The sequence below is a fragment of the Strix uralensis genome, chromosome 17 (assembly GCF_047716275.1).
Source record: "Strix uralensis isolate ZFMK-TIS-50842 chromosome 17, bStrUra1, whole genome shotgun sequence".
Classification (NCBI taxonomy): domain Eukaryota; kingdom Metazoa; phylum Chordata; class Aves; order Strigiformes; family Strigidae; genus Strix; species Strix uralensis.
In genome coordinates, this window is record NC_133988.1 from 1085252 (window position 1) to 1106850 (window position 21599).

Sequence of the window (21599 nt, forward strand, 5' to 3'; positions counted from 1 at the left end):
ACATTAACTTAATCTGTTCTGCAGTAAGACATAGTATATGTTGTAGAGACCGTGTATTTGATTCACAGCACAGTGAAAACTGAGTAATGCCACCATTTGCACAGTTCTAATGTGAATATTGGTATTTGTGCCTAGTGATGCATTGTGTTTCGTATTGAATATGCTGGAATATTTCCTGAATGACTTTGTGTTGTACAGATAACGTAGGATTGTTTTTAGATCAGGTAGGTTCAAGGTTTGCACAATTCAATGGTGCTGTGTTCTACATCTGTCTGTCTAGAGCTAGTATGTTTGTATAGGCTGTCATGTGCTCTTTGTTTCTTGCAATTAAAACTGTTTGGAGTGTATTTTTTGCCATTTTCACATTGTATCACTTAGCTTTTGTTTTTAAATATTTTCTCTGCCTAACAGTTTGGGAAGATGTTATCAAAACACACTGAGAAACCGTTGTTGTTGCTCTTGGTACTGTTTCTTACTTTTGACTTGGCGGTTCAAACAAATCCCAAAATCAACGTATCCCATACATTTTGAGGACAGTTCTGTGCAGCTAAGATTCCTTTTCGTGTCCTGAAATACTTGGGTATTTGTTCCTAAAGCTGTATAACTGAAGTGCTATTGTTTGGCCTCCTCTGAGTACTTAAAGTCTCTAACAGATTGCTGTGAGTTTAAATGTTGTTGCTACCTGAAGTGGCATTCCTAAGTTCTGCATTTGATCTTTCCGTTTTATCCGATGAAACGGTTTAGTTTCATAGTTTGTCTGCAAATGCAAATATCTAAAACCCAGCGCACCGAGTTTAGCTGCTTCTCATGAACCACGTTGGCCCTCTGAAGCTGTCATAGGTGTGGACTTTGTTTTGAACCAATACACTTACATTAGGTTGGACATGTCTCTTTCCGTGACACTCGGAGGATGTAGTGCAGACTTTCAGGCTACAGTAGAGGTTAACTTTTGCTATGTTCTGATCCTACAACTTGAATGTGTGTTTAATTTTTTGTGAACAGATTGAGGACTCTTCTGCACCCACTCCTCTGGCCCAGCTCATTAAGGTATGTGTATATTCTTGTCAAAGACTTAAAAAAACCCACCACCAACAACAACAAAACCCACTTGCTTCATATTTTCAAATCTTGTACGGTGAGGTATAACTGGATAACTGTTGTAATGTGAGCAAAACTTAATTTTTAATAATTTACAGTATTGGTTTTAACTTTAAAATGTGTGTATATTCCCATAGTATCCCGTAAAGAGTAGTTCCCAGTTTGGGAGGATAGAAGGGGAGCCCCTCAACGTAATGTTGCACTATTGCTCATCTTCAAGACATAAAGAAGCAGCACTTCGGGAGTTGTTTACTGTTTCTCAGACCTTGTGTTAATTTTGTGTTGGAGACTGACACAATTTTCACAGAAGAATTTAACTGGCTGCAAGTTATGGACATTTCAGGGGGGGTTTGCAACAGCCAAAATAGAAGCGTTTGTGTAACACGGACAATTGCGTGGCTACTGTTGAGTTTCTAGTCACTGCAGTTATAGAGCCACTCTCTGAATGCTGCACAGTTTCATAACTTGTAGTCTATGGAGAGTGGACAACACACCCTAATTTGTTTGAACGCAGACTGTAAATTGTGTAAATGTGCCTAATTGTTTGCAGGAATATCCCAATGTGTTAGTGCAGTGTATTAGCAGAGGTGGCCTTCTGAAGCTGCTGTAATGCCATGGTTTGCTATGGAACTGCTTGCATTTTTTCCTCAACAATGTGTAACTTTGTCTGGGAAAGCACTAGTGGTTGCACTTTGTGAAAAGGCGTAGTGTGAGCCTGTCAAATTACTGGTCTTAGAGAATAGAGAAGGCAGGGCCATGCAGAGGGGCTAGTTCTTTCTTCTGAAAATAAAGGCTGGAGTTCAAGAAATCTCTTCCCACTCTCTTCTTCCCTCTCTCACTGCAGAATTAAATTGTGTACATTTGGGGGAAAATAGCCCAACTTACTTTGGAAGGCAGTCACCAGAAGAAAGTGGTCTCCATTAGCGCTGTCCCTGAACATGTCCTTGGTTCTGTAAACTCATGTGAAGTTTGACTCTAAAATGTGAAAAACTGTCCAAGTGCTGTACACATTTAAGCTTTTGAGAAAATGTACGTATTTCAGAAAAATGCAGGAACGTAATGTAAAGCAGCTCCAAACTGATATAGTCCAACCTCCTCGGTGCAGACGGGCTTGGCATGGAGGCAATGTGTTGAAAAGTTTTCTGCTTTATTATTACCTTGTAGGAAATTCCGTATTTGAATTATGGTCTGTGCCTAGTAATGGTTTGTGGGGGTTGGATGTGTCTTGTAAACAGTCTGGGTTTAAACAAATTGATCAAGTATCTGTAAAGTTTTCTGTAAATGGTAACGGAAGGGGTTTCATAGATGTTGATCTGGATTATGTTACTGTTGTGTCTATAAAACAGCCATTTAATAAACTGTTGAAACTAATGGGTTGCTTTTGCGAATGAATGCATATAAAATCAAAACCATGAGTGGTTGCTCTGAATGATGGGTGCTTGGAGGTCCGTATCCTTTACATCCCTCCCTTCGACCCTGCTGGTATCCGGACTAGTGTGTAATGAGAACATTTGAACAAATGCTACTTACAAAAAATCAGCTGGCTTCGATAATTTGAAGGTCTAGTTCTGCATAAGGTTTCTACTACAATTTGTGTGTTAGAAGGGCACAGCAAACAGGAAAAAACCTGCAGGTTGTGCTGACCGTAGTTAAATCACTTACCGTGAAGAAGCGAGTAGGCAGGGGACATGCAGTTTGGGCTGCCTACAGCACACCATGGTCCAATTTCTGCTGGAAAGAATCTTTTGTCTTGCTGAGGAATTATAAAAAGCTTGATTCCTCTGAATGCTTCTGTGTCTAAAGCTGAATTTCAGTGAGCAAAAGCAACTTCCCTGACTCCTAAGTTGTATGTCCTTTTAATGCTGCAAAATGTAAATACTGATACTTGCATGCATCTCTCTCAATTAAATGTACAGCGGAGATTTTCTCCTTCAAATACTCTGGAGGTCAAGAATCCTTTTAAAAATACTGGATAATGTAATTTTTTCTACGCAGAGCTTCAGTCTGCTTGGAAGACATTTGGATTGGTTACACAAGTCCTTATGTAAGGTACAAACACAGCCTCAGGTTTTGAGTGCCCAAGAATGCTCCTTCCAAGCAGGTTAACAGGCACAGAGACACCATGTGATGGCGTAAGGGCTCCCCAGAACATCTCTGGGACAACTCTAGCTCATAGAAGCAGCTGCTTTCGTGCAACCTCAGCTACTGCTGGGCTGCTTTTTGCAGGGTTGGGTGAGTCTTTGGCTGGGGGAGCTTAAATGTGTTTCTAATGTGCGTGTCCAATAATTACCTGTTAAACAGACCAGCAATCTGGCTGAAGCCAACGCTTCTGAGGAAGATAAAATACGAGCTATGATGATCCAGTCTTGCCGTCAGTACGATCCAATCAAGTAAGTGTTGGCAAAGTCCTACCTGTTCTTTGAAGACTGTGGAAACATTGTAGAGATGGTTGTTGGAACAAGAGAGACACATACATACCATTTTCTTTTTTTCCCAAAAACCTTTCAGTTACGTGAAGAAACCCTTGGGTCCACCTCCACCATCCTATATTTGCTTTCGCTGCGGAAGACCCGGCCACTATAGAAAGAACTGCCCAACAAATGGGGTAAGATTGTGGGGGGCTTCTGGTGTCACTTGGTTTTTAATGGTTTTACCTTGGCAGTTACGCAGCAGTTACATGAATACCCCTATTAGGAATTGTTTCTCTTGGGCTGAAATACAGAGGTTCTATGGCAGTGGTGCAAAGCCCTTCAAAATTCCAGGGAAAGCTGGAATTTTCAATGGGAAATTTTCTTTCTTCGAGGTCATAGTCATTATATATGTCCATAGATCTTTCTCTACGAACTTTAATGTATATTTTTATATATTTCAATGTTACTGGAAATTTTTCTTGTCTTAACTCTTTTTAATGACAGTTTGCAGTTTTCAGTATCTTGTAGAAAAAGATGACGTTTCTCTTGACCCCATCTATTGAATATTTGCGTGTTATAATTACACAAGTCTCTGGTTGAGTATTCATGCCATTTAACGTTACTCACTGAACATACGTGCATCAGCTCTGAATTCAACCTTCACCTGTAGGTGGTGAATATCAGTTTCCCCAGTGGCCGATCCAGAGCCCTGCATTAAGCTCTCCCTCTGAACTGCGCTTTGGAGGAGGAGGGGGTTTGTGCCTCTCCTCTGAGGGGATGGGGAGCTGAGGGATATTTCACCCTTAAGGACCCTGAAGTTGAGCCAAAGAATGTCGACTGAGTTCAGAACACTGCTCGAGCCTTTGGAGCATCCTGGCTATATTCATTTAGGAAAAAGAGTATTTCAGTCGAGCAACCCTTAGGCTAGGTAAAAGGAGAGGATTAAAGGCTTTTACTGCTCAAAATAGTGGTTGAAATGTCATTTTAAGTGTGGGTCTTAAGATGAGCTATGTCTGCATTGCTTTTCTTAACAGGACAGTAATTTTCAGTCTGTTCCCAGACTTAAAAAGAGCACAGGAATTCCCAGGAGTTTCATGGTGGAGGTGGAAGATCCCAATACAAAGGGTGCAATGCTGACAAAGACTGGAAGATATGCAATACCAATTATTAATGCGTGAGTATGGAATTAGTTGGTCTGACCAAAAAGTGAAGGAGAGAAGCCACGTGTCAGTGTCTGAGTGGCAATGCCACCAAGCTGGCCAGCATCTGTAATTACGGGGGAAGAAGCACTGTCATTGTATCTTAACCTTAAAACCTGTGATGATGTCTAATATTAAAATAGGGCAGTGCTGCTGCTCACGCCCCTGAACGTTGGTTAAGCTTGTGGTATGCTAAGAATCCGTATTTCTGCAAAACATTTCAGTCGTGTTTACAGTGGAGTCATTCTTTTTGCAAGCTGCTTTTGCTTCTGTTTTATCTTGCTAAGGCTTCTTGCAGAATTTAACAAATAGCTGTTGGACTGAGATTCCCTCCCCCTCTGACATTTATCAGATCCCATGTGTGAAGCAGAGGGATGTTTTCCTGTTGCTGTAAACTAAGAAAATCCTGCTGTGTGCTGACAAGAGTGGCTGTTTTAAAATGCACTCAGTAGCAGCTCTGTTCTTCCGTCATGGATCTCCTTTTGCAGAAGCTCTAACATAGACTTCTTCTTGCATTTATAAAACATAATTACACAGAGACTGACTTTATTCTGAGCCTGCAATTTACATTTACCCTCTGGCAAAGGAGAGGTGGGATTCATTTCACCTGGTTTCTAGCTGTCAGAAAATGATTTCTCTAGTCTGAGCTAATTTCTTAGTTGATCCAATGAATGGAAGAGTTCTGCAGAAGGAAAATTGTTCCCCCCTCCCTTTTCTTGTGCTCTGGCTATAGAAAAGTAGTTTAAACTAAATGCCTGTATTTTGAAGACTAATGTGGAGTGAGAATGCCACCTACTGTCTTCATTGGATAAAATCCAAAGCTTGGGAAAGTTCTCCTTTATCCATCTTTAACTTTTTTTCTTTTTCCTTCCCCATCCCCCCTCCAGGGAAGCTTATGCCAGAGGAAAGAAGGAAAAGCCTCCCTTTTTACCAAAGGAGCCATCCTCTTCCTCCTTTTCTTCATACGACCCTATTCCAGAGGAGCTCTTATGTTCCATTTGTAAAGGAATCATGGACGATGCAGTTATTATTCCCTGCTGTCAAAACAGTTACTGTGACGACTGTAAGTTTTACTCCCATGTTTGTTAATTCAAAACATCACACCTGATCTTCTGAAAGCAGAGAGATCATAAAATTCCTTTGTTACCAGCTCTGTTTAGTACTTCAGTATACCCTGAATAGGAAAGGACTCTTCTTGTAGAAATGAAAAAACAAAGGCAGAAGGCTTTTTTCCCTCTTTATGCATCTAGTTAAATCCTCTTTCCATGCGGAAGGATGAGTACAAGAAGAGTGCGTAATGCTGCAGCTGATTACAGTGTTAGTTATCAAATGCATTGAGTTTGTGCACAGTCCTTTCTCTCATACAAAACTATAGAGCCAACGCTGGTGACTTACTGTGGTCTGCAGCAAATGGCTCGTTGGGCATTTAATCCACATTCTTCTCCACGGGAGAGTTGGTTAAAACCATCAGAACTTGAACCTACTAATGGTTTTTGGAGATGTGTCTTATTCATGAACCTTGAGGTTGGTGACTTCTCACTGTGCTGGACAGTGGAGAACAGACTAGTCAGAACATCAAGACACGGCCTGCTCTACGTCTTCAAATGTTACAGTAGTGAAATATCAAAACTGGGCAGCTATTTCCTGCATACTAGAAATTTTTTACACTGCTGAGCATTTATAGCTTCATGCTCTCAATTCAGGACCATATTCACCCATTAACCATCTAAGGGCTTTTATAACTAATTAGAACCCCAACAATTTCCTTAGTTTAGCTAAAACCTATTTTGATGATTCTGATTATACCCAGGTATTAGAACAGCATTACTGGAACGTGAGGAACACACATGCCCAACATGTCATCAAGCAGGTGTTTCTCCCGATACTTTAGTTGCCAACAAGTGCCTACGCCAGGTAATGCAGTGACTTTTAGATAAACTGTTTGTAAGAAAAGTCTAGTCAGTCAGTCAGCTGAAAGGGAAGAAAATATTAATTTACATCTGCTTATCAAGGCTGAATGGAATAAGGCTAAATTTACTTTGTAAATACATGACCTGTTGTTACAGAAGCTGACAACTCTTGAGAGACAAGCTGGCAAATTCAGGTCACACTTGTGTTTAACAGGATTGCCTCAGTTTAAATTCAGTGTTAACACCGGAGTGCTTTACACACAGATAGTCTGAGTTACCAGTCGTTAACACCGGTGTTTAATGGGATGTGTTCATGCATCACAGAAGGGTTTGGCTTGGAAGGGACTTTAAAGCCCATCCAGTGCCACCCCCTGCCAGGGGTAGGGACACCTTCCACTAGCCCAGGTTGACCAAAGCCCCGTCCAACCTGGCCTTGAACCCTTCCAGGGAGGGGGCAGCCACAGCTTCTCTGGGCAACCTGTGCCAGGGCCTCACCACCCTCACAGGGAAGAATTTCTTCCTTACATCTAATCTGAATATATCCGTATGTTGGTTTATTTTAGGATGGAGAGTATATACGGGAATACACAAGTAATTTTACTCTGTGGAGGCTTTTGTTCATCGAGCTACTGAAGGTTCATGTTACCTCTTTGTAAATGTTTTCCTGCCTCTAGGCTGTGAACAACTTCAAAAATGGAACTGGGTATGCACAGATGATCCATAAGCAGAGGCAACAGCAGCAGCAGCAGCAGCCACCAGCACCTCCACCAGCACTCGTGGCTCTGACCACTCCTGCCGCGCTGGTGGCTGCCACGGAACGTCCTCAATCTTCCCCCCTGCCAATGCACGGTTTGTGGGAAGAGAAGGTAGGTTTTCTTCCACCATATGCAGTGATTCTCATATTTTAGTAGAGCTTATTTTCCAACTGTTTGCACTGATTCACCAGGGCTATCAGGTTCCTGGACTGAGACAGCCAGCATTGCCGAGTCTTCTAGGGTACCAAGGACGATCGATACCCACAACTGGTAAGTAACCGTAACTTACAAATTTCTCTTAAAAAATTATCTTCAGGTAAACTGAAAGGGATTTTTTTTTCTCTCCCCATGCCAAAAGGTCATCCAGTGAGAGCTGGCAAAATTCGCTCGGCCAGTGGCAGACCAGACTGGGAAGTGTAAGTATGCTACAGAAATTCAATATATTGCTGCTTGTAACCTGTTAAACGAGGCCGTAACACATAACGGACACAACAGCTGATTTATAAGGGAATAAGTATGCACAGATCGTTGTGGAGAATACATGTGGTAATTAATTTTTAAATGGCTTAATTTGAATTGGCCTTCACAAAGGGGATCTGTGCTCTCAGGAAGATTATTTAAAATAAAACTGCAGTACATGATTGAAAAGAGGACTCTGAAGAATGAAGTCTTTCTGAGGAAATCATAATTACATATATAAATGAAACATAATTAAAGGATCAGATGGAAAGGCACCCTCTTGATTATTGGCTGAATAGGGCTGAAGAAGTTGATTTCCCAATAGAAATCAGCGTCCAATATTCTTTTTTTAACAACTTAGATAATACTGATTGAGCAAACTATTGGAAAAGGCAAGGCTGTTACTTTACTATTTAGTCACCTCAAGCAGCCAAGCTGCTTTCTCTCGGTTGGAGAGAGAGGAGTCTCTTTTGGTTTATTGCAGCGTCGTTAGTCCTTCCTTTTGGTATCTCTGTGTTATAGATAGATTGTAAGGGTGCATTGTGTGTATAAAATCTTAAAGATAAGTCAAAACAAAAACCAGGGTCCATCCCACAGATTGTCTAAAACCTCAAGTTCAGTATGCAAAACCTAACAATTCAGGGCCAAGAACGGGCCAAAGACGTCACCATGAGGCAACAACCTAGGAAGTGTGTGCGGAAGATGTTAAAAGAAGTTTGAGAGAAGATGAGTAAATGTCTGTGCAGTACTTTGAAGATCAGAACTGTGAAGTATTAAGCGTGTCAAGGTGTGGCAGAAGAGCGCTTGGCACGTGTCTCTTTTAGCACGGGCAGCCTCAGCCACAGTTGCCCAACTGACTATAAGAAGGGGAGAGTGAGGGATTTGTTGGGGGTGAGGATGTGGAAGGCAAGTATGAGGACCAAGAAATGAGCGTAGTCTCAAATGAACAAAAAGCAGGAGAAAAATGCTTAAGTTGAGAACAAGAAGTGCTTGCCACCACGCTCCTCCTCCATTCACTTTCCTCTTTAAAATCAGGGCAGAGTGTAACAAGCAGTGACTGGTGTTTTGGGGTTTCTTTAGAAGCTCAAATCGAGGACGCCCGCACAGTGAACATACCCAGAGGACTCAGGCCCCAGCACTACCAGCATCAACACAGCTCTCTGTGCCTGTGCCTCCACCTCCCTTGTATCCTCCACCACCTCCCACACTTCCTCTTCCCCCGGGGGTACCACCACAACCATTTCTTCCTCAGTTTCCACCTGGGCAGCCTCCATCTGCTGGGTGCACTCTCCCTCCTCCAGGATATCCCCCCGCTCCTGCAGACACGTCACCAGCTTGAGGACCAGCAGCAGTTCCAATGGCTCATTCAAATGCCATCCCAATGACACAAGCACCTCCTTTGGAGAATCATAGAAACACTGAGGTTGGGAAAAAACCTTTAAGATCATCGAGTCCAACCGTTAACCCAACACTGCCAAGTCCACCACTCAACCATGTCCCTCAGCAGCACATCTACCCGTGGATGGTGACTCAACCACCTCCTTGGGCAGCCTGTTCCAATGCTGACAACCCTTTCAGTAGAGAAATGTTCCCCAACAGCTGATCTAAACCTCCCCTGGTGCAACTGGAGGACGCTGCTTCTCCTCCTATTGCTTGTTACTTGGGAAAAGAGACCAACACCCACCTTGCTACAACGTCCTTTCAGGGAGCTGTAGGGGGTGATGAGGTCTCCCCGCAGCCTCCTTCTCTCCAGGCTAAACACCCCCAGTTCCCTCAGCCGCTCCTCACAGGACTTGCTCTCTAGACCCTTCACCACCTTCGTTGCCCTTCTCTGGACGCACTCCAGCCCCTCACTGTCTGTCTTGTAGTGAGGGGCCCAAAACTGAACACGGTATTTGAGGAGCGGCCTCACCAGAGCCGAGAACAGGGGGACCGTCGCTCCCCTGGTCCTGCTGCGATTTCTGACACAGCAGGGTGCCTTTGGCCTCCCTTGTCTAGGGAGGAGTTTGACAGAGAACAACGAGACTTAAAGAAGAGTGGGGGTTTGGCCCAATGAAGTTGGGCTGTTTTTCATGTTTGTGTTTCGATGGCCTGTCGGACGGCAGTTACACTCGAGTGCATCTGACATCAGCAAAACTGACAGAGTGTTTGCTCCAATAGACTTTCTGGGTGCAGACGGCAAACATGCAAAACTAAAACAAGACGAATGTCATCCTAAAACTTTCCCTAAGACTTGTAGGAATTCTAAACTGGTTTTGCTTAAATAGCATGTCCACCTTTGCATCTGCAAGCAGTATGCATTTTCTCATACTGGCCATGTTTTGTTTCTTGGTGTCTTTTTGTGATAAAGGTCAAGCTGTAATTGTAATAAAGGTCAAACTTATTTTAACAGGGAAAAGAAGAAGTCCAGACTCGATGAGTTTACAGATGGTTCAGGAACGGATGGAATCTAAAATACTCCAAAGGAGCAGAGCGCAGACGTTCCTTTTCCAGGTAACTGCTTTACATGTCCTTAATGGAGGAGCAGGCTGGCTAGAGGAATCAGGAGGATCTCCACTGCCCTCTCCAGGTGGATGGGATGATTCCAGGGATTAGCAGGGAGAGGAGTTCTGTATGTAGGGCATTAGCTCAGCTATGGCAGAGATTACAGTTGACTGAAAGTTACAATTTGGCAGCAGTTGCTGAGGAGCAGGTGTCTCTTTCACTGAAGCTTCTCTGCAGTGACACCCTTCACCTCCTGACAGCTGTGAGGAGGCCAGAACCTGAAGAGGTCTAGTGCCTGGATTTTCTGTGTCTCCCTGTGCTGAGTGTAAGCGTTACCTCAAAGCACTTGGGAGGAGATATGGGAGAGAAATTGTCTTCACCTCCTCTTTTGTTTATCTCCTGTGGGTACACAGGGAGACGTTAACCTGGACTGCAAACTGGTGGCTTTCCTAGGAATTTCATTGGAGCAGATGGAGCAGAGGAGCCAGGAGTCATGCGGCCTCATTCCGGAAGGCGTGCGCCTTGCTGTCTGCCAGCACTGGTGGATTTGGGCCTCTGCCGAAACCCTGCTCGTGCTCCTTGATCTCTACTGGCTGCGCAGGCGGAGGAGCGCTGACTGTGACAGCGGCAGCCAGCGGGGAAGCTCCAGCGATGCTGAGGAGGAGGGAGAGGAGGATGACTGGGAGGGCAAAGCAGACCCCAATGACACCTTGGGTCAAGCCAACCCTCGAGTGGGGACCCCCGCTGCATCTGCCAAGCCCTTCCCAAGAAGTCCTTTCTGACAGGGCTGCGTCCAGCCTAGGGATGGGGCGGCACCTACGAACACCTGAGCACCCCCAAGAACAACATCACCAACTGCCTGCTGCTGGTGCCCCTGAGACCACCCCTCGGGCATGTCTTCCACCAGAGCTGGGCACCGTGGGGGATCCGCCAGCGAGGCACTCCTGCATCCCCGGGGAGCACCTGCCGGAGTACGTGCTGTGCTTCCTCCTCTGCCCCGTGACGAGCCGAACAGAAGCCAGGTCCCCGCTTCCCACGCAGCCTCTGCATCTTCGTATAGCCTCTGCATCTCAAAATCCAATAAATGGGCTTGTTTTAAGAAATCCTGTGTCCATGAGAATAGGGTATTCTCTGCCTGGCTTTCCTGAGCGCTTTGCAGCCTCTCCAGCCCAACAGCAAACCTGGGGCTCTGCGTGTGCTTGGCCCTGAACAAGCATTCTTGCCACATCCAGCAGAACAATCCAAACACTTGTCCTTTGCAGGCACACAGAAGGTGGTGGAAGGGAATTCTCTTGCTGGCTTTCCCGAGTGCCTTGCAGCCTGTCCAGCCCAACAGCAAATCTGGGTCTGTGCGCTTGCTTTGGCCCTGAACTGGTGTTACTGGCAGGGCTTTGGATTTTTCAATCATGGCTTAATATTCCAGTGATTATATTTAAAGAAGTCAATTATATAATTCAACTCAAATAAGTGTGTGTTTTATTAAGAAACCCTATTTTTAAAATGTATTTCAGTTTTATAAAAACCCTGAATTACACATTTCTTATAGAAATACATCACTGGAAATCAGCTAGACAATAACCAATGTTTCTGGAATGTCAGTACACTCAAATTGATGGTAGTCTGTAAAGAAAATTCTTGAGGATCGTCTTGTGTTTGTTCTTCTGGGATACTACCCTTCTGGATCATTCTAGAGGCATTCCAAGAGATACCTGCACTGGGCCAAGGCAATATAAGGAATAATCTGATTGCCTAATTACTCAATATGGTTGAATATCCTGTGTTCACAAAATTCCCTTGTTTCTCACTGCCTCCCAGCTTCAGCTTCAGTGACAGAGAAACAAAACCCACCTCTGCTCTGAGGGTTGAATTTCTACTTCATAACTGTTCTAGTATACAAATGATTTTGATTTATATTAAGAATTAAGTTTGGGACCGAGTTTATGCACCTCTGACACATTGGCAGCTATCCAGCAAATACATCAAGTTGTGTTCACTCTTTTAGATGTCAGAGTAGACACTGAGGAGGAAACACATTTCTCAGATGTTTCTCTTTGACAAGGGGCAAGTGTTGGAAACACTTAAAGTTAAATCTTGATGCCCGGAACACAGTAGAGTTTTGGTTTTGAGTTCAGTGGAAAGAGAATGTGCCCCTGAAAGCAGTTAGTGGAGCGGCCAGGACAAGCAAATTTGTTTTGCTAACACAGTTCAGCAATGTTAGAAAACACTTTTCAAAAAGATTTAAACCTTCCTCTGGACAGGACCAATGAAGCTTCCTTCAGAGCCCATCAGCACCATTTGTTTACAATCAGCCAGAGGGACTGCTGTCTAGTGACAGGAGACACTGTCCAATCCTCGTGGAAATCAGCAGCACCTGCTGTGTGAGTGGGTAAGCAAAACCAACAAGGTGTCGTGAGAGCTCTTTTGCAGCAGCAGGTGTTTTATGTGAATCAAATCAGAGTAGGAATAGCTTTCCTTGATGAGTCTTCAGTGTCTGTCCTCATCTGTAACTCCACGGGGCTGAGTAAAGTCCTTTACCTCAGCAATACTGCTGCCTGTAAATTCAAGTAATAAGACTCTGGGAATATCTCTGTGTGACCGTTTGAAAGAAATTAATTGTTTAATATTAAGCACTTGTTTCCAAACTGCCCGAAACTATGCCGAGGATAAGCAAAGCATGTAACTGTCCTTCACCACTGTTGATTAAAGCTTAGATTATTTCAGCTGGTCAAAACAATTTGTCTTGCCATTGATATTCCCGTGGCAGAGAGCAGAGCTCGTGTGCAGAAAGCAATTCCAGCATCATCCAGAAGGTTCCGTGTTCAGCACTTGGTACTCTGTGCTGGGCTCCCTGCAAACCATCAGGAAAGAAAGGGAAATTCAGCACTCTTCCTTCTCCTTTACCAGACTGCAATATTTTATTAAATTACATTGTGTGTAATTAAATTACACTGTGTGTAATTATTGAGCAAGTATGTTCTTGTTAAGTGCCTGTGGGAAGTAGATATTTCTGTGCCACCTGCACACACACTTCAGCAAGCTGCAGGTTTCTACGGAGATACCTGCCTTTTCTGCTAGCCTAGGAGTGGAGTATTTAGCACCGGCTCGAGCGAATAGTGCAAAGAGGCTGTAGGTGTGTAGTCACTTAGGGATGTGCAATACTTAGGGTAAGTATGATTTACAAGTTTCTGGGAATCTTTGACCTGCAGAACTGAAGGAGCCATAAACAAGTGAGTATACTGGGACGTGAAACACTTCTGGCAGTTCTTAAAGTCATCTTGTCTCCACTTCTCATTTTCTGTTGCTTAGATTTACCTTGGAGACATATAGTAGGAATAATAACTAATCATCTGGTTTTTCTTCTTAATTCTAATTGACATGCAAACACTCACCACAAATTTTTCAGCTTTTCCCACCATTACAGCTAACAAAAAGCATCGCAGGATTTTTCTTTTTTTTTCTCACTAGCATTGCTGATGGAAAAAGAAAGTTTGCTCCCCAGCTAATTACTTAGAGGCTTGTCCAGAATTATCTCCAGACTACTGGAAACTGGGAAGTTATATTCACCCTTAGAGAAGAAGAATGCAGAGATTAAATGGGATGTGAAAGAGTTTCAGTGATTTTTAAAGAAGCGTATTTAACAAATCTTGGATTTGGGTTTGATAGTATGGCAATGCGTGTGCATTATACTGGGGGAGGTGAAAAGCTGCCTGTCTCTGATGGGATGGAGGTGCAGAGGTGTATATCAGCGAAAAGGGAGTGTGCATTGTAACAGACACAGTGGTGACCCACAGGATTGATTTCAGGGCACTGGTGTATGTGCTTGGAATTCTAAATTACATAACTGACTGACAAACCTGAAGTCAATAATCTGCTGAAAATTACTTTATTTATCACCTGTGCACCTGATGAAAGCATGTGTTTCCAAAGGAAGATTATTGGGTTTGTTTTTTAAACACAGAGTACAGTCAGTTGTAATGAGCATGTGCACACCAAACAGCTAATTTAATTAAGCTTCTGTAAGCATAATGCAGGATGAATTCAAGGACAGTCAGCATTACCTCTGGCTGATTTCAGATATGTTGCACAAGATTAAAAGGACTTGAAGTTTTCAATAGCAAGATGTCTCAGGCCACAGTTTCAGCGCTGCTACTGCAAAAAGGTAGTATCTGTCTTCTCCTCTCTGCTTTCCAAGCTGGCCTTTCATCTTAGTCTTTTGCTTTCTGCCACTACAAGCATTTGTGCAGCTGTGTCATGGAAGGGATAAGGGAGTTAATCTAGATAAAAAATAATCTAGCATTGCCTAATTTCAGAAAGCCTTATTTTATTCATTTGTCTTTTTTAATGACAGCAAGACCTTAGAAAGGCATTGTCAAATGCAAGAATGTTCTTGCCCTAAGTTTAGACATGAATGCTGCCTCTTACACCAAAGGCACTGGATTTGGCTCTTTCTGAAAGCAAAGCAGATTCCTTGCTATGTTCTAGGGCATTTGCATGACATTGTATTGGGAAAACTATTGCTTAAATCATCAGTTGGCTTCCTATCCTAGTTTACTTCATATTATGTTGGTTCGTTAGCAGTTGGCTTTTTCTCCTACCAGTTTCTAAAAGATTCAACACATCAACACTGCAACTGCTCCAAATTACACTTCCTAGTAGGCAGCTCGGTTTCCTTTGACACGGAGCGACCGCGCACCGCCGTCAGTCTGTGCTGGCGGGATTCCTTCCAGAAGGAACTGGCTGTGTCGGCGTGTGTGCGTGGCCCTGGTGCTGTATGTGGTGTGCACTTCACAGCAGCTGTGCTGTAGTTTATGCCTGAGATCTGAGAATCTCGTGAGATTTTCTATAGAGTTAGTCTGGGTTTAATTCATATCATAGTCTGAGCTCTTTCAGCTGCTTTATACTAATTTCACCCAGAAAACAAGGTAACATAACGTGAATCCACCCGATACTGCAGCGACAGGGACAGGTTTATAGTTGAAATCAGCATTACAAAAAGACTTCCAGGCACATTTTGTACAGACTTCCTGATCATGTCAGTGTGTACATGGATCAGACCTGCTGCCGTGCAGATCGCTGCTCCCACTCTCCATTTGTGCAGTGCTTTGGAAGCCGCTGCATTTTTTTGCTGTTAGAAAGTCGTGAGTGTCGTGGTTCACCCAATCGGTATTTCAGAGCTGTTGAACAATGTCACTGAGCTCTGGGGGAATTGAGTGGATGTTTGAGCAGTCGCCTCCCCCAAAACTGCAGAACCTGTAGCAGGTGAATTGCTGTGGCAACAAAGGAAAAACATTCTGTCTGATGTTATGTAAATCACTGGAGTCAGGAATAACCCTGACTGACCAAAGCCACAGCAAACACGGCCATTTACACCAACAGAGACAAGATTGATCCTCTAATCTTGCAGTCCATGGACTAAATTAAGATGAACCTTAAATGATGTAGCTAATGAGAAATATCACTTAAGTGTTTCTTTCAATTCTAAAAGAACAGTCAGTTGTATCTGCTTTATTGCTTGGTTTGCATCCTTTAACTTGCACTGTAAATTAAAAACTTTTTAAAAAATCTATTGAAATCCTTTTTTTTCCTCCTAGGATGCCGTCTGTTTGTCACTGTGTGCATTGTAAATAAGTTCTCTACTACATGTGTGGCTGTTGCTCCAAAACAGAAAGTACACGCTGTGTGTTTCAGTTAAAAGAAGCCCTGTAGCAACACGTGAGTCACAGGCAGAGGCCAAGCGTGTCGTTATTCTGTGGGAACAGCAGTTGAGTCACCAACAGCTAAGGACAGTGGGCAATGGAACATGAAGTGTGTCGTGTCAGCTCACTGTCGGTGCAGTCTGGGCACACTTTGCCTTAGACAGTGCTGTGAAATTGCAGGGAAGTGGCTGATCTGTGGAGAAAGTAGAAGGTTGCCTAACGGCATGTAGCAATTTTAAGACCGATTTGATGCTTTTGCCATAATAACCCAAAGACTTCAGAAAACAGCTTTGCTGTTTAGTTCTTTCCTTGCTTTGAGACAAACAGAAGTTTTTTCTGGGCTTCCAGCGCATTTTACTTTGAAACAAAAGAAATTCAAATCCAAAAGAGACTTAGTCTGGAATACTTTTCTTTCTTATGAAGTCTATCCCTTATGCAAACAGCTCGGGTGAGAAGCATGTTCTATTAGAGTTGGGGCTTCAAAAATTACACTGGAGAAGTGGCAAATCTCCAGAACAATGTTTTGTACATGATCAGCCTCAAAAATACTGAGCTCAGGGTTCTGACTCTGTGCTGCAGCTGTTAAGCATCTTTCTGAACTCAGGCCTGCAGAGCCAGCATGCCTGGAGCAGGAGAAGGAAAGGTGCAGCACGGGCAGTTGCACAGAGAATGGAACTGGTGAGTTTGGAGAAAGAAGAGAGAGAAAGGTGGTCAACAAGTTGAAGGGGAAGAGTAGCAGAGTGCTTATTTTGCAAGCTAAGAAGATGTGTTATTTGCGAACCGTGTGTATTATCTACAAATCTGGGAAAATATGGAAATTGAGGGAAAAAGTAGTGATATTATGTACTTTAACAGGTCACAAAAAGGTGGTTGAAGGTGCTGACAGAACATCTATTTTTAAAACCATGATTTTTAAAAATATTAATATTAGCATAGAGATTGGTGGAGCATGGAGCGTGTTTATCTGCTTGCCACTTGTCTAAAGTAGCATACTCTAAAAAACAATAACATATTTCTCTCAAGTTTCTAACTGGTGTAAAAATGTATTTGAGCATGATTACAGTTTAAAACAGAAAACAAAACAACTGCAAGGTGCATTTGCTGTTCTGTTTAGGGGAAGCAGAAAGAAAAATAACCTCAGCCATGTTCCTTGCTGTTCTTCCACTGGAATATAGAATGCTATGGTGCAACAGTAGATAATTATGAAAGTGGCATTTGATAGTGCCACCTATTGCTAGAAAAGCAGAACTAAAATGAGTATCTTTTTATGTGCATGTCTAAATTCAGCAGAAAAATGAAGGGTACCTGTTCATCTTTTGATTATTGCAAGGTCATTTTAGCTATGGGGATATCAGTTTGACCTTGGTTCTATGGCTACATTTTTAAAAAGTTGATTTATCGTACAGTAGCGTTGGAGATGGTGCAGTAGCCTCAGAGATCCAGAAAGCTGGCAACTATCGGCATGTGGTTGAATGCCAGTGGCTGTATTTTGGCTAAGCCTATTAAGCCTGATTATCCCTCCCCCCTCTCACTGATGACATTAAAGTTCATGTAATGCACTAGGAGACTGATCCTAATAGCCTAAAACTGCTTCAGATTTAGCGAAACACTGAAAATTAGTTTTCTGTAGTGTTTGAGCTTTATGTTAAATGTGAAGGCAATAAAATATTTTCAACATGCACCCAAAAATTCTATGAAAAGTAACTTGCTAATGACGAAAATCCTTTGAAGACAAAGACTTAATGATCTGGATGCATCTTAATACTTCGTCTCCTTTATCAGGTCTTTCAGTTAGCAAGCATGAAACCTGATTTCTCCACCTGCCCTTTGAAAGATGATATTTGTTTTATTATACAAGTCTAACTAATGATAATGGTAAGAAAGATGAAAGATTTATAGGGGCAGCCTGAGATCAGTTTTAAGTTTTAATTGTGGTTCTCAGCATTACAGATCCTTCTTACTGCCTCAGTGCTGCTGTTCATCTCTACCAGAGAAACACCCTATCCTAAAAAAAATGCACATTTTTGGCTTGTAGTATATAAGGGAAAGAAAACATGTCTCCTCTGCGTTGTTTTCCTCACGAAGCATCTGGATGGCAAGGTAAGAGCAGGAAAAGATGGAACAGCTCGGGAGTAATTTGTTCTTCCTCGGGTCCAGGCAGGTACCTCTCAGGAGTTTACTGCTGCTTCACAAAACTAACATTCTTTGGCTGAAGCTGTCCTCCGTCCTCAAAGACAGACAAGTCTCCCGTTACCCCCGCTGAGCTCTGAAGAACTAGATTGCTGCAAAGCGTCAGGGAATCAGAGGAAGCAGCTCTCGAGTCTACAGGCATCTGTAGATTGAGAGAAGGTTCAGAAGGAGAAATAAAGGATGACCTACCCATCTGCTGACCAGAGAAATGATGTGGAGAAATCTGACCTCACCATCCTAGGTAAGTTCAGGGCTGAAATCTAATTTAACCAAATGGAAAGTCTGGTTTTATTGACTTTTTAATTTCTTTTTTTCCCCCTTCAAATGATATCTAACTTTCTTTTCTCCTAGTTGCATCTTGGACCTGAATTTGAGGTCACTTGTGTTCTTTGTCCCTTTCTCCACTGATCCAGGATATACTTTCTCTTCCAAAACCTCTTTGAATGTTTGGGGGGTCTTTTCCCCTGTATATTTGGGTTTAGCCCGTCTGTCTTTGTCGTTCTGAATGCTGTGACAGCCAAAACCGCACAAACCCTTTAGCAACTACATTTTGCAGTATGGAGAAGAGGAAGGATGTAGCTGCCTAACGGTTTAGTTCCTGGATGGATTTTGTATGCTCTCTCTTCTTGAATCTCCATGCTGAATCTCTTCTGCAGTCTCTGTTCCATCACACTTAATCTTCTCTTTTGTGTTTGTAGCACTGGTCCACCTGTTTTGCTGTTCTCTTCTTCATTCACCTGCCTGTCATCTATCCACAGAATCAGAGCACCTGAGCAAAGCCAACGAAGTTTCGATTCTTGGCGCAAAGTTTAAATGCCCTTTATAATTTCCCCTAATGCAGATCCTGTTGATGTAAAAAGGAAAATCATTTTCAACAGTTAAATGATATATTGTTATAGGAGTCTGCCCTCTTCTAACGAAGTTTGATGTTTAGAAAAAGTTCCATACGAAATGTATGAGCAAAGGCACCTGGAATCGTGGCCAGCAGAGGGCACTTCAGCTTGAAAATGAGAATAGTGCTGAAAGCTCTAGCCCAAACACCTTTAAACTGGCTGTCTTTGTTTAAAAACGGAATAATTTTTTTTAAAATGTTAATGAGAATCATTTAGACAAGGGGTCTTTGCATTGTGATTGGTGTTTTGTTGGCACTGTCTTCTACAAACTATGTATCTGCGGCCAAACACCCTTGTACCATGGAAGAATCTGGGAACGGAAGGAGAAAAAACACTCCCCATATAGTTTCAGGTGTGACTTTACTGAAGGAAATTATACCTTCTGTGTGGCCTTGTATCACCTAAAATTGAACGCAATAGCGTATGTTAAAGCCATCCTTTGAAAACTTTTTCCCCAAAGTGGGTGCTTCTGATTTCTTTTTAGTAGTGGTTTGATTCATTCTTTTAATTAAAAAGCAGCTGGAATTGGAGAGCACTGCAACCAATTAATTGATTTTTGAGAATGGTGGTGTAAATGACAACAACAAACAGTAATTGAGTTCCCCTTTCAATCCAGTGCTGATATTGTTATCTTGCGATACAATACTAACATGTTATTGTATCTGCCATTACTGCATTTAACAGTAGCTGACACATTTTATTAGGATAAGAAGGGCCTCCTGCACTTCCATTTGCCCTGGTGTAAATCAGAAGCCTTGAGTTGAAAAGATTTATTCTTCTGTAAGAATTTACTGGTGTAAATTAGGAAAGTCAAGCCTGACATGTGGTGATGTAGCAAACTATATTACAGGATACTTAGATTCTGTCTCCCACTGAACAGCAGGATTCCGTTTTATCCTTGCTGTCGAATGCAGAATCACTTTCCCATTCATGAATTGAGGCTGAGCAGAGCGCTCTCAGTAGTGGCTGCTCCTCTGTTACTCCACACACAGAAGATATTAGGACAGCTGTTCACCCTTGTAAGGCAAACAACAAACAAACCACAAAACTTTCCTGTAAACAAATTGGTCTGTGATTAGTGGAATTAATGAAGCTTCACTGCCTGTAGATTTCTGTCCTTCATCCCTGATCCCCTCAGCAACCCTCCCACCAAAATGTAGGGTGTTTGGGACACTTTGTAGAACAGAGTGTCTGCTATCTGTAATGGAAGAAAACAAATCTACTAAAATCATGAAGGGACAAAAAGCAGCCATGGACTCTGTGGAGGTTTTTTAATCTGCTGTTTGCTGAAGGGGATTAGCATCGCATAATGCCTGTTTTTTTGTTCTGTGGATTGATTCTGTGTCTCTAAGCCATATCATCTTGTGGGTCTAAATGAATAAGGTAATACAGAGTTTGTTGCACTGACGATATTCTGGGATTGGGTTAATAGTCTGGGAAAGGTGAAAATATAACTTGGTTTGACCACAGTGTCAGGATTCTGAGGACCACAACAAGAAGAATACCGTGATTCACAGCTCTTTACATTAAATGGTCAAAATCCCAGTGTGCTTTGATCAGATCTGAAGAGAACGAGCCCTACAGCAGTGATCACCTTCCCTTCCCCTGCCCGGGCAGTTTGGAGGAAATGCTTCCCCTCCCAAGGCCACTCCTGCCTGTGAAAGGAGAGGGAACAATTCCCATGGCAGGCACCTGGCTATTTATCACTGTGTCAGAAATCAAGCTGTTTCAAGACGTTTAGATGTTGTTTCCTGTTGTCATCTCTAGTGATAAAGTATCGTATATTGTTATCACTCTTTGCACTTTTGACGAGCTCTGTCTTCCTATCCTTTACAAGTCATGTCTACTGATGACTTCTCTTTTGCTAGTATGTTTATAGCGATGTTCAGTGTCTGCACTACTCATAGCTAAGCCTAGCTAAGAAAAGGCCCTAGTTTTGCATAATCTCAGCCCTGGAATCTTTCAGATCAGTGAGGTGAAACCTAATTTGTGACCCTGAGTAGGTGGACTGGACTTTGCGTCCTGGCTTTAAGTTGTGAGGAACGCAGGGCTTGGGAAGTTGTGTCGTTCTAAGCTTGTTTTTTGTGTGTACAGACTTCTGGGACACGGCTGGGCAGGAGAGGTTCCAGAGCACCCATGCACCTATTACCATAAGGGTCCTGCTTGTGTCACGGTAAGGGTAGTGTCACAGCTGTGATCTGGTAGAGTTTGACAAATAACGGTCCCAGCTGACACTTCTCCTGTATAGTGCTTTTTATGATTACTCTGCCTTGTATTTCTTGTCTCTTCCAGTGATATCTTCTTTCAGTATATCCAGTATATCTTCTTTCAACATCTCAGGATTCTGACCTGGCTGAGAAGGAATGTCATACATCTGTTAGGTCCAGATGAGTTCTTGAGTATTAGTCTTTCAGGGCTGTATTTTGCCAGATGAATAGCTGGGTCCTCTACTGACCTTGCATGCTGTCTTACAGGTTCTTTTCTTTGTTTTGCTAGCAATTAAA